Raw genomic sequence first — 12823 nt, 5'->3', positions numbered from 1 at the left:
TCGGTGATTCTGCATATGACATACATGCTCTTATATTTGCATTACAACTGGTATTCTGGAACGACATTTTCCATTGCTGGCTGTTGTTTCACATGTATTAGTATTCTCTTCCTCAATAGAGTATAAAGGCTCTGGGCAGGGCAGTGCTCATGTCTCATACCTCTTTCCTAGTCCTTGGAGAACATGATAGGTGCTCAGTAAACTTTTCTGATTGACCAGAATACCCCTTCCAATTTTTTTTCACTGTTTCAAACAACCAGGAGTTGATCGCCCTTATCATTAGTTACTCCCAGAACTTCTTTTCTCTTCTGTGCCTTTTGTTCTTCAGTCAATCATTAAGCATATTTTAGCGATATGAGACCAAAACAATATGTCTACCATGAAGCTTTTATACAATCCAGGCCTCTATCTGATTATTCTGGTGCCTGTCTCTATCTTATAAGAACATGACAATACCAAAAGTAAAGGTAAACTCCTAAAGCAATAAAAATAAAAATTAAAAAACAACAACAAAAACCCCCACAAAACCAAAACAAAACAAAGACTGTTATTCCGCAACATAAACAGCAAAATTCATGCTAATAATTTAAAGTTTTAATTTTTCTTGTTAGCAAAATTTTAAAAACATATGGCAAGTCAAGAGAGAGGCATGGAAGAAAAGGAAAAGCTGTATAGCTTATACTTTTAATGTCACTTTTCCCTGCTTTTTGAATAAGGGACCCACATCTTCATTTTGCACTGGGCACTGCAAATTCTGCAGCTGGTCCTAATGAAGACATTTTTGATCATCACAACTAAACTGGAGGGGGTGTTGGGCTACTGGTATCTAGTGGGTATGGGCCAGGGATACTGCTAAACACCCTGCAATTTACAGGACAGTTCCCCACAATGAAGAATTAGCTGGTACAAACTATCAGCGGTGCCCAAACTGAGAAATTGTATAGCGTTTGGGTTTATTTATAATTTCTCCAACTTGATGTCAAATCCCTTTAGATCATAGGCCATCTCTTCTCTTTCTAACTCATATAGTACACTTCCTGGCACAAGTGGTGGAATTTAATAAGCAGTAATTAATAAATATTTGTGTTAAACAGGAACAAAGGCTAATTTTATAATATTCTTTGTTGTTATCATGACCCTTGTTATGTAGACTTATTAAACAACTTGTACAACTTGCAAACAACTTACAGGGATGAATACAGTGGCAGAACTGGAAAGAGTAGTCTAGTTTCTAACCTTCATTACACCATAGATTTATTACTTCTCTCAGAATTGATACATAGCTGGAAAGGCATAATTTAGAATGGAAAAGATTTTTGCCACTACACTTAGGAGGCAGGAATTAGGGAAATTAGGGACTAATTTAGTCCCTGCCTTACAAGCACTGATACTGTATATTTTCTATTTAATAATTTGTTCTAAATGATTATCATTCATCATTCCATTTCATAGGCGAGCAATTTGAGGCTCAGTGAGATTAAGTCATTTGTTCATGTTCATGTATCTAAAGAATGTCAAGTGGGGGCTTCCCAGTTTTGGGTATCCCCTCCCGCTCGGGAGCTGCAACCTCTTTTCCTGCCTCTAATAAACTATCTTCCTTTACAAAATAAATAAATACATAAATAAATAAAATAACAAATAAAGAATGTCAAGTGAATCAAAAATCAAACTCGGATCTGCGTGACTCTGTAACGTGTGACACAGACTGGTTCTCCCAGTGGCCACACTTCACCACTAAGGGCAAGAATGTGACCCCAAAATGGAATTCCAGTTCCATTCCCCATCTGTGAAGTGCCCCTTTGTCCCGTCCAAACCAGGACACCTTTGACGGGGAAAGAGGACCTGCTAATCAATGTGGGAGACAGCAGACGTTAACCAGGACTGCTCCTGACTAATATGGGGACTTCCAATGGGCACCCTACTCCTGGAGGAACCCCATCGAAGGGTGGGGTCCTGATCAGCACCTGCTTCCTCACAACGATTACTGACATGTCCCTCACACTTATTGCCAGAAGGAAGCAAGAATGGAAAGTGAAGAGAGAGGTAAAAAAACACCATGTGAGGCGTTTTTTAATTCATTGTAAAGTGACTATTGGTACCACATTTTTTTGCTTCAAAAACATTAGTCAAAAAAATGTCAGCAGCAGTCGTGGTTCATAGGTGTCGTCTTGGTAATCTAGAACATACACATCACAAGGGACCTGAAAAGCACCTGTTTCTCACTCTCAGAAGAGTCCTAAGGTAGACCTGTGCCAGATTCTCCTCATCTTGTAGTGTCTCTTTGGCTGCATACATGTGCCTACCATTGACATGAATGCAAAAAAATAAATAAATAAATAAAGATTTTAACCGCCTCTGGAAGGTGTGCAGCTAGTATTTTTGGTTTGTGCTATATGCGTGGTGTGGTAGCTAATTAGGCAAAAAGCAAAAGGACCATAGCTCTTTCTTTCAAAACATGTTATGACTTCTCTTCCTCTTTTTCCTCATCTTCCCCCTTCTCTTATTCAGCCCCTACTAATAAAATACATGCAGATTATATTATCCATGCATTACTAGAAGGAACTGGAGGAAAAGGAGCTACATGGATGGCTCTAGTGAGACAGAATTTTCAAATCCTGGGCAGAAATCCAGCCCCACACCATTCCTTTATTTGAATACCCCCTGCTGTGACATGCCACTCTCTCCCTACCCCCAGAGTTTCTGCTGGGCACCAGCCAGGATCCAGATGTATGAGTCTAAATTTGATGGTGGGCACATATTGGTTCCCATTTATGAAGATCCATGACCACGAAGACCAGGAAATTAAAGATAATGTCCACAGCCCCCTAATGGGGACTATTTTCATACACCGGGTCAGCAACACTTAGATGGCTGGATTTGCAATTTCACACGTGAGAGACTCCTAGTTCGTGGCTCTGTCTCTTTCCAGGGCTGAGGAAGGCGGTGGGTTAGAGACCTATTCTTTTGTCTAAGGTCACAGAGACTGTTGGCAGCACACCCGTCAGTCCGAGCTTGCTCACTTCTGGAGCCCTGCCAAGCCTCACACTAAGAAAACGACGGCATTTAATTAGGGGGGAACACCTCGCTTTACATGAAAGAGAAGGGTGAAATGGGAAAAATGAATTCATTGCTATGTAATAGGTGTAAAACACTTTAAATATGTAGAGGTTGCCGTTTAGTTTAGAAAAAAAAAAGCCAGTTTCTTATTAGAAAGCAACCTAGTTATCTTGACAGCTTTTTTACCCTAGTAGCAGCTGAAAGCAACATGGAAGCGAGAAAGTCATTGCCATAAACCTCTGAGCTTTGCCCTATTAAAAATGTCAGACCAATAAATCACAATTTTAATGACCTAGGAGGGGGGGAGATCAATAAATTTGGGGAAGCCATCTATAGAAGTATCATATGGTGTTATTTAAAGAAAGCTCACCAGGGCAGCAAATATTTCACAGCAATCTACAGTTCAACGTTAAGATCCAAATGAGAACATTAAGGTTGCATTAACTTTTAGGCCAGAAATCTCAGCTTACTGCCTCCTATTTTGAGGCATTTTTGGTCTTCAGATAGTATATGTGTTTAAAAATAAGTAGCTCTACACCTTTTGAATTGGTTTCTATCTTTAAAATCTTTAAAATGTAAAAAAAAACAAAAACAAAAGAAGTCAGTCATATTAACCAGAGTTTTGAAAAAGCATTCCTAAATTTGGCGATTGCTTAGTATATTGAAATAACAACGGGAAGTCAAATTAAACAAAAGGGTGAAATTTACTGTTGAGGCAATGAATGTAAGAGTATACCCAATAGATTCACAGGCTTCAGTACTAGGGACGATCAAACTGCCAAGCGTAAAAGAAAAATAAATCCTGTAAAAGAAATAATCTGAGGCTTATAATTATTCTTAGTGTCTTTTTCTTCTCTCTTTCTCACTCCTCCCTACCCCGAGTTACATATACTTTCACAGATATTCTCGCTGGAAAGAAAAAAAGCTAATCCCAGATCTCTTGTAAGTTATTCATTTTGGTAAAAGTTTCAAAATTGCCTTATTTAATGAGTTTCTCTTCACAAGCACAAAAGATATAAATAAGGTGCAGTGATGGGCAGTAAAAGAAGCTCTTTTGAGGTCTTCGGGAAACTGTTTAGCAGGGATAGAAGACCACTTCTGGTGCTCACTCTAAAAGAAATATTTTAAGCAAACCATAAAAGTGGGCTTGACCCTTCCATGGGCCCATCATAAATCAATTGTTAAAGCAAGGGTGAAAACTGGGGAGGAGGTCAGAGGTGGGAGAGGGGTCACAGAGAAAGGACAGTGTGAGAACCTAGAGCGAAAACGAGAGGGGAAATGGGGCCGTCTTTCCGTTGAGCAGCATCATTAGTTCACAATTATGTTGCTTATAACTGTACACTAATGAAATGATAACCACATGAAGAATTCCCATAGCAGAATTTAAAACCTAAGGTTGTTTTAGTTACAAGGTCCCTGTTCAGCAAAAAGCACATGGAAACTTGGTTAAACGTAAGTATCAATCCACTCTGCCTTCAAGTCCTTAGGAAAATTCCTCCAAATACGCGTGAAAGCTTTTACCTCTATTTTCTACTTATCATTAGAGAACAGATCTTAAAATATGCAAATGGTCATCAGACATAAGTACCTTATTCATGGTATCTCAAAGTGTGTCTTTTTTGCTATATTCTGAGAAAGACAGCCTTTAACTTTTTGCCAAATTGATCTTCTCCTCACAATGAAAGCTTTGTGACATCCCCTTCACTGAGAGAATATTGAATGATGAGTTAGTTTGTTGACTAATCTTGAAAAAAAACCTTGCTTTTGTAGAACATTTTGTACCAAATGTAGAGTTGAATGATCTATATATCTCATCATTTGTTTCCATGGGGTGGAATCAAGTTTGAAGCCCAGACAATTAAATTGATTCACATTTAAATGAAAGGTGGCTTGATTGATTTGTAACGACACAATTTATTTGGTAATAATGACATTCCTTGAGTTTGGCCAGCAAAACAAAGGTTGATTTATTTCCTAATAACAAAGAAAAATGGCCCTTCTGCTCCAGCCTCTTCCTCATTCTCAGTGACTCAGGGCCAGGCTGTAAGTAGACTCTGGTCTGTTCTCCCTCCTGTTAAAGAAGAATTCTAGACAAAATCTTTCAGAAACATGCACCACAATGATCCCAATAATGGAAACTGGACAGTTGTACACCAGAAAGTTTTAATGAGCCACATGCTATGTCTTTCTACTTGCAGTTTCACAATTTGGTATTTAAAACAATCATGCCAGACAAATTATACGTCTCATGCAAAGCACCTTAACACTGGCTTTTGTTTGCAAAGATCCAGCTCTAGCTAGCATATTTTTTGAGACAAATCTTAGAGAACTCAGATAAACGGGATAAATATTATGATGGCATCATTATAATGACATTGCTCATATTTTAAAGATTATTATCTTTAAAAAGCAGTCCAATGTTCTATCCAGGTGGTTCATTTTAAATAAGATTTTAAAAATGAAAATATAAGTAGAACAACTAGGGAATGTCTACCTAAGTGTAACAAGGAACAACAAAAAAATACCATACGGGCTAACAGAGTAATAAAATAACCAATTCTTAGCAAATATGTGGTTTCTGTTTTTATGTGATAAAATTACAGTATTAAGCTTTTTTTGAAAGTTGCCTATTTTATTTAATTTTTAAAACTGAGATATAGTTGACATATAACATTATATTAGTTTCAGGTGTCCAACATAGTGATTTGATATTAGTATATATTGTGAAATGATCACCACAATAAGTCCAGTTAACATTCATCACCACACATAGTTACAAATTTTATTTTCTTATGATAAGGACTTTTAAGATTTATTCTCATAGCAACTCTCAAACATACACTACAGTATTACTAACTATAGTCATCATGCTGTACATTACACCCCCAGGACTAATTTATTTTATAAATGGAAGTTTGTACCTCTTGACACCTTCACCCATTTCCACCCCTATCCCCCAATTTTATTTGAATATGTTTTTAAATGTTTAAAGAAAAGCCGAGGTACTGGGGACTTTTAAGAAGCAGAGTCCTTGGGTGACTTACAGGATCTCCTGAGATCCACTGGGCAGAGCAGTCTCCATGGTGTGAGGAAGACCCGGGCCCAGGAAAAGAGGTCCAGTTTGAGTGATGTCCTAGCATGATTTTCAGAAGACTGAAGTAGGAAGAATGGGATAATATGAAAATTAAAGAAGAGAGTATATCCTCATCTTTGTTCCTTTCTGAAAAGTAAAAAAAAAATTTCCACTTTGACGTTGAAAGGAAGTTGGGAACTACTGCAGGCATCTGCATCCAAGAGTTGATAGAAGAGCTAAGGAAGTAAATTGCTTTTTGCTTTCCAGTGCAGTGTACATTCATTCAATAGGTGAGACCCTACTGTGTACCAGGCAGCACCAGAGAGCTCCAGCTTATAGAAGGCAGGCTAGGTCTCCGCCCTCCTAGCACTTACATTCTAATGGAAAGGTGGGAAGGTAGATGATTAAAAGATTAAACAAAAAGGACACTTCCTGACAGTGATAGTTGCTAAGTAATAGACCAGGGGAAGTGAAAGCTCAGATGTGTAGTCAGACAGGTGACCTATGAGTGAAATTGGCAGGGGGATGCTGTAGAGGGCAGTCTGCTACTTAGCGCGAGCAAATGGGAACATTTTTTTAAATCTTAAAAAAATGAGAGAGGCTCAGGGTATAAAATAAACAAACACCTGTATACCTAAAATTCATAATTGATAAAGGCTAACATGTTGTCATTTAGACTTCAGTTTAATGTTAATGAAAGAAATAAGAACACTACAGCTGAAGCCCTCTCTCTTTGCCTCTCTACTTCAATTTCCTTCTCTTCTCCCTCCCTCTCTGCGGGAGGTATTCAGTGCTGTGGGGGCTAAAAAAATATATACTTTACCTCCCACTTTGTAAGTTCTTCTAATTGGGCTAATAATCAAATTATCAGAGACAGATTAACAGGAAAAAATCAAAATTTTAATACACGCACATGAGGAATTCACATAAGCATGAAAATTCCAAAGACACTAAGATAGCAATGGGTATATATGATGGTTTTGGACAAAGGAGAAAGGGTCGAATGGGATGTTAAATTTCAGAAGTGAAAGAGGAGATTTACAGGTACTTGAAGAGGAGCAGAACCCACAAGGCAGGCAAATCCTTTCTAGGCAACTCAGAAACAGTGGGACACAGGAGGTATCTGGCTAACCAGCCTCTCCCCGCCTGAAGCCCTCCTATTTACCATACATAATTCAAATTAGGCCAAGGCAGCATCCTAAGGTCTCCTTCCCGAAATCAGTTTTCCTGTCTGAAGCTCTTCAGCAGGAAGGGGGAGGACCAAAGGTTCCTTCTGAGTCTTTTGTTTCTTAATAAACTACTTAAAATCAATATCCCAAAAGCAGCTTCAGGGTGGCAAATTTTTGGTCCTTTCACTGGCATGCCACGGTGTGGTGTTCTTCCAGAGCACATTGCACACTTCCCCTACGTGTATACGTGCCTAAGAATGGCGTTGCTTTGTGTTTCTTAAATGTACACAACTCACACCATTCTGTACGCAAAATTCTGTTATTTGCTTTTTTATGCAGCATTGTTTTGAGAATTATCCAAGACAATACTGATGGATCTATTTCATTCATTTTGGTGGCCATACAGTATTCCACCATATATCTTAATTTATTCACCCATTACTATTAACGGACATTGGGATTTTTGACAGATTTTGCTATCGCACACTGCGCTTCACTAAACATTTTTATACCATGTCTCCTTGTGCACAGATGCAAGAGTTTCTTGTGAAACATATTCCTAGAATTAGAATTGCTAGCTAGGAATGGGTAGAGGTGGGGATGCACCAAGTATTCCAGATGTTGTCAGATGTTTTCCCAAAGTGGTCGTACACATTTATAATCACATTACCATAAGAATGTGGGCTCCTCCTCTACCCCATTCTTGCCAGCATCTAGTATTGTCCACCCTGTTGTTACTAAAGGATATCTCCCGTTTAACACTGGCATATCAAATAATATGGTTTCTCTGATTACCAGTGAGGTAAAAACATTTTTCTTATGCTTATTGGCCATGTGGTTTTCCTAGTTTGTGATTTCCCTGTTTCTATTCCTTGTTGGATTTTTCTAACAGGTTTTACATTTTTCCTTATTGATTTGTGGCGGCTATTTGTATTTTCTGGATCTGATATATATATACACATATATGTATATATGTGTGTGTATATATATATATATATATATATATATATATATATATACATATGTATATATCAGTACATTGCTGGTGTGTATATATTCACTAAGGTGGGCAACCACAGAATTAATATACAACATTGATTAACAAAATTAACAGCATGAGTTCATATGTAGAAATAACCAGTTGGATGTTATAATGATAGCCTCATTTGCAAAGTACGAGTAGCATAAATATAAAAATACTTAGCAATAACTTTATTGAGGAATGTAAAGACATTTTAAATTAATATTCTAAATTAATAAAAGGACATATCAAGTCCTTGGAGAAGAAACTAACATTATAAAAATGTAAATCCTTGCCCAATTAGTCTATTAAATTATTAATAGTTCTACTAAAAATTCAAGCAACATTTTTCATGGAACTTGATACAAAATCCACATATTAGAGTAAAAGATTTCAAGAAGAACTAAGGCAATGATTAAAAACAAAAATGAAAGGTATGTCCTACAAGGTGACAAAAGTTACAAAATTGCAGTAACCACATTTACTGGCACAGAAATACACAAATAGACATTTTTCCTCATTGTGACCAATTTTTTAATAAAAACATCCCTCCATTGTTACTTCTTTAGCCACTATATATTTCATTCTCTAATTTTTAATAAATAATTCCATTTTAAGAAGAAAATGAAGCATAATAGTCTGGCTGATGTTTTAAAGCCTCTATGACAGCAAGATCCACTGATCTCTTAATCCAAAGAAAAACCATTTTCTGGTGGCTGACTCCAGAAATGTAGAAGAAATTAACTAGCTGCTCTGGGCAGTCAATTTCCTTACTGATAGAAGCAAGTTGTACATAAAGATATTATATTCAGAGACTCATAAGAGTGTTTAATGTTAGATTAAAAGAAACTGAAGTGATCCTTTAGAGCATGTGACTCATTCATTAAAAGAGATGAAGGCCCACTGAACCCAATGGTAACAAAATCACCTAGTGTTTTTTGTTTGTTTCTCAAGTGATGGATAACACCAAGAACCAGAAGGAATCTTTAAGGAGCCCCCAGCGTGAAATCACAGGAGGCATGACTGTGCCAGCTAACGTTTCTGGAGACTGGTGGAGACCGTGAGATAAAATTCATGAGAGCTGCTGGGTGCCTGGCACCCCTACCTGAGCCAGTTTTCCCAGCCAACTTGACCCTTGGAAGGCAGAGAGTTCTCTTTCCCATGATTCTCCTTGGAATGTTCTCAGAGCATTTTTGCTCCTCTTCCCCACATATCATTCTGCTATTTAAAATGAATCAACTCAAATTACAAGTGCTTGGGCCAGAAGCAACCATTTGGGTGATTATACCCCAAGTCCTCATTTGCGTGTGATTATAATTTAATAAGACTATTCACTTAATGAGATGTAAGGTTACCATACAGTTTAAAAACATGTTAGAAAACTTTTTCAAATATCTCATCTCTATACTAGGAACTATGTGTTACTATCTCCATTTAACAGAGAAAGAAGCCGAGGCTCAGGAAGGCCAGTCACGTTCCCAATGACACAGGGAGAGAGGACAGAGGCAGAACTCCCAGCCAGCCAGGTCCGGCAGACCCCAACCTTACACTCACCATCTTGTGTGATACCAAATGTCAACTCAACTTACAATGACTCTGGGCTCTTGGGGAGTTGCTGTACACTGATGACTTGGATTTTTGTAAGACTGGGATTCCAAAGAAATACAGGATGTAATTACCTAGAATTTAGAGCAGGTAGCTCTGTGGCCATGTGTCATGGGGTTGCCAAGCCTCCTGGGCTGTACCAGTTCACTGGTCTTTGGAGGATGTTAGCAACACTTCATTTTGCTGCTATTCAATTTCAAGAAATTCATGTGCTTATAACAATTATTAGTTATATAGGTCTGGTGATTAAACAGGTGTAGCATCATGTATAGGAATAAAAAATTCATATCATGGTAGTAAGGATCTATAGCTTGAAAAAATATGGTAGTGTGATAGTGCTAAAGATATCTCCTGCACCATTCTTCTCATTCTCTTAGTCCCTGGAACCTAGCCTCTTTTCCATCCCTTGATCATATGAAGCTCTTTCTTGCCCCAATTGGCTCTTTACATTTACTATTTCCTTTGCCTGAAAACCTAGTGTACCAGTTTTTGGATGGCTGCCTCTTTTCCTCTGGGTCTTAAGTCAGATATTAGCATCTCAGAATGCCCACTCTCATCCCCTGTCTAACAAGGTTCCACAGTTATTCTCTACCAAATCCTCCAGTTTCTTTCATATCCATTGTCTCAATCAGAAATTATCCTATTGATTTATTTTCTTGAGGTAGGAGATTCTTCCTGTTCATTACTGAACCTCTAGCACCCAGAACAGAGTCTAGAAAATGGTGATAATTCAGGAAAAATGACTAAGTGATTCATTGAATGAATGAGCAATAGAAACAGAAAAAATGATTAGAAAACCCTTTTCAGCTACACTCCCCAGAGAGAGACTTAGCAATGAGAATGGGGGGCTGATCGTACTTTTATTCAGTTCAAAGCCCTGGTCAGTGAATACTGACTTCAGAGGCAAAAGAACTCTGAGACTTGACTGTCCCTGGGCTTTGTATCCCAGATCAGAAAACCCCCTCTTGTAAGCATAACTGGGTCTATTTGGACCTCCTCCCCCCGCAACTTTGGCATGTGTTCTGGGACCTGCAAAGGTTGCTATTTACTGGGTTTTGTCGACCCAACACAAAGTAAATATTTTGAGTTCCCAAATACTGGTGAGAGCTGGGAGAGATCAAATGGCAGTGCCTGGGAGTCAACTCAGCCTCGTGCAACAGCAGGCTGGGTTCCGTGCGCGCTGGGAGCTCTGGATTAGGAACACAAGGCAATGGTGGAGTTCCTGGAGCAGCTCTGTGACACGGGGGTAGAATTAATGCAGCTCTACGGAAGAAAGCAGCAACAACAGCACATCAACTGCCAGGTGCTGACAGGTCCACACATTCTTCAAGGCTTGTCAATACCCCCAGACATACAGAGATGCAGTGCATTACAGAAACACAGAACAAGAGAATGGGTGGGTGGGAAGAGATACCCAGCAAATTAGGAAGAAGAGCAAAAATAGTTCTGCTGGATGATCATTAAAAGCAAAGCCTTGGTAGTCCTGAGCTCAAGTGTTCGAATATCACGCTTATCCGTAAACAAAAATCACTGAAAACTGTGCCTGTTGTTTGTTTTCTCCTGCAAGAGAACAAGATTCTGGCATCTGATTGAATACTTGAAGAGCCATCTGAAATGAAGCCCACACTGAGGCTCAGAGAGGCACCACTGCTGTTCCCGTGCAGGGTGATTGGTGGCTATGCCTTCCCAAGTGCTCCTTTCCTCTTGGCCAACAGAAGAGAATATCGGGGTTTGTCCAAACAGGCCCCAACAGGGCACTTTTATTTAGCTTCTAGCATGATTAATCTAATTTGTCTTAGGTTCTGAGAAACTGGCTACACCACAAGGTAGCTTCCTGGAAACTTAGGAAAACTTACATCCAAAAATTCTTGAGCAATTTTAGACATTAAGGGGCCAATTGTATACGTTTCAAATCAATAAGCTGTTACATAGGTGAAATTTATCTATCTAGAAAAAGTTTATAGTTTAGGGAAAATTAAGTTTTGAGAAAAGAGCATATGTTCTTCTCAAGTTTTCTTTCTCAGGCTCACTTATAAAGGGTCATTGGAATCCCCCATTAAGAAAGGTACTAAATCTATCATCAGAAGGTTATTGGATAGCACTCCCATCTCCAGCTGTTTTAACATTTTAAAAGGATTCTCTAAGAGTGGAGATGCTTTTCTCATAGAAGCTAGCAGACTGCTCTCGGTGCCAAGTGCAGGTAGCTGGAATTGTCCTAGATGTGAGCACAGCCCTAGAGTGGCAGTGCGCCATCCTGTCTGTGAGGAAAAGAAGGGCTGAAAACAGAACTCAGGTTCTCATTTTTCCAAATGAGAAAATGGACTTCTAGATCAGTTAAGTAATTTCCTAAAGAAACACAGCCAATGAACTAAGGAAAATTCAGCTCAAGAAGTTCTATGTCCTGGTTTCCAGTCCATGGCCATGTCTGTTCTGTTGTACTGGCAGTCTATGTAGATATTGCCAAGAGGTGCAAGTCTAGAAGCCACCTCTAGGGACCCCTTTCCATATTGAAACTAGTCCACCAGGGAAGTTTGAGGACATGAGGTTTTCAATCCAGGATTTCATGTCCAATCCCTGCCCTCCCAAACCCAGAAACTGGTTTTTAAAAATATTTATTTGTATATTCTAAGAGTGGATTGTAAATCCAAGCCAAACCTCTAAAACAAGCCACAGTCCAAAGCCCTCTCTACTTGCCCTAGACCTCTAGTAACATTAGCTCTATGTGGAAATCATCTTGGCATTCAGATGCTTAAAAACTATGACATGTTGGGAAGAGATAGTGCAGGAGAAGATTATTTGGCAGGTGCCTATTAGGTTCAATTTCAAGGCTGTCCTCCCCAAATGATTTTATTTATTTATTTGTTTATTTATTTATTTATTTAAGATTTTTATTGGGGA

The sequence above is a fragment of the Rhinolophus hipposideros genome (genome assembly GCF_964194185.1).
Source record: "Rhinolophus hipposideros genome assembly, chromosome: 11".
NCBI classification, from domain to species: domain Eukaryota; kingdom Metazoa; phylum Chordata; class Mammalia; order Chiroptera; family Rhinolophidae; genus Rhinolophus; species Rhinolophus hipposideros.
This window is presented reverse-complemented; position numbering follows the sequence as displayed.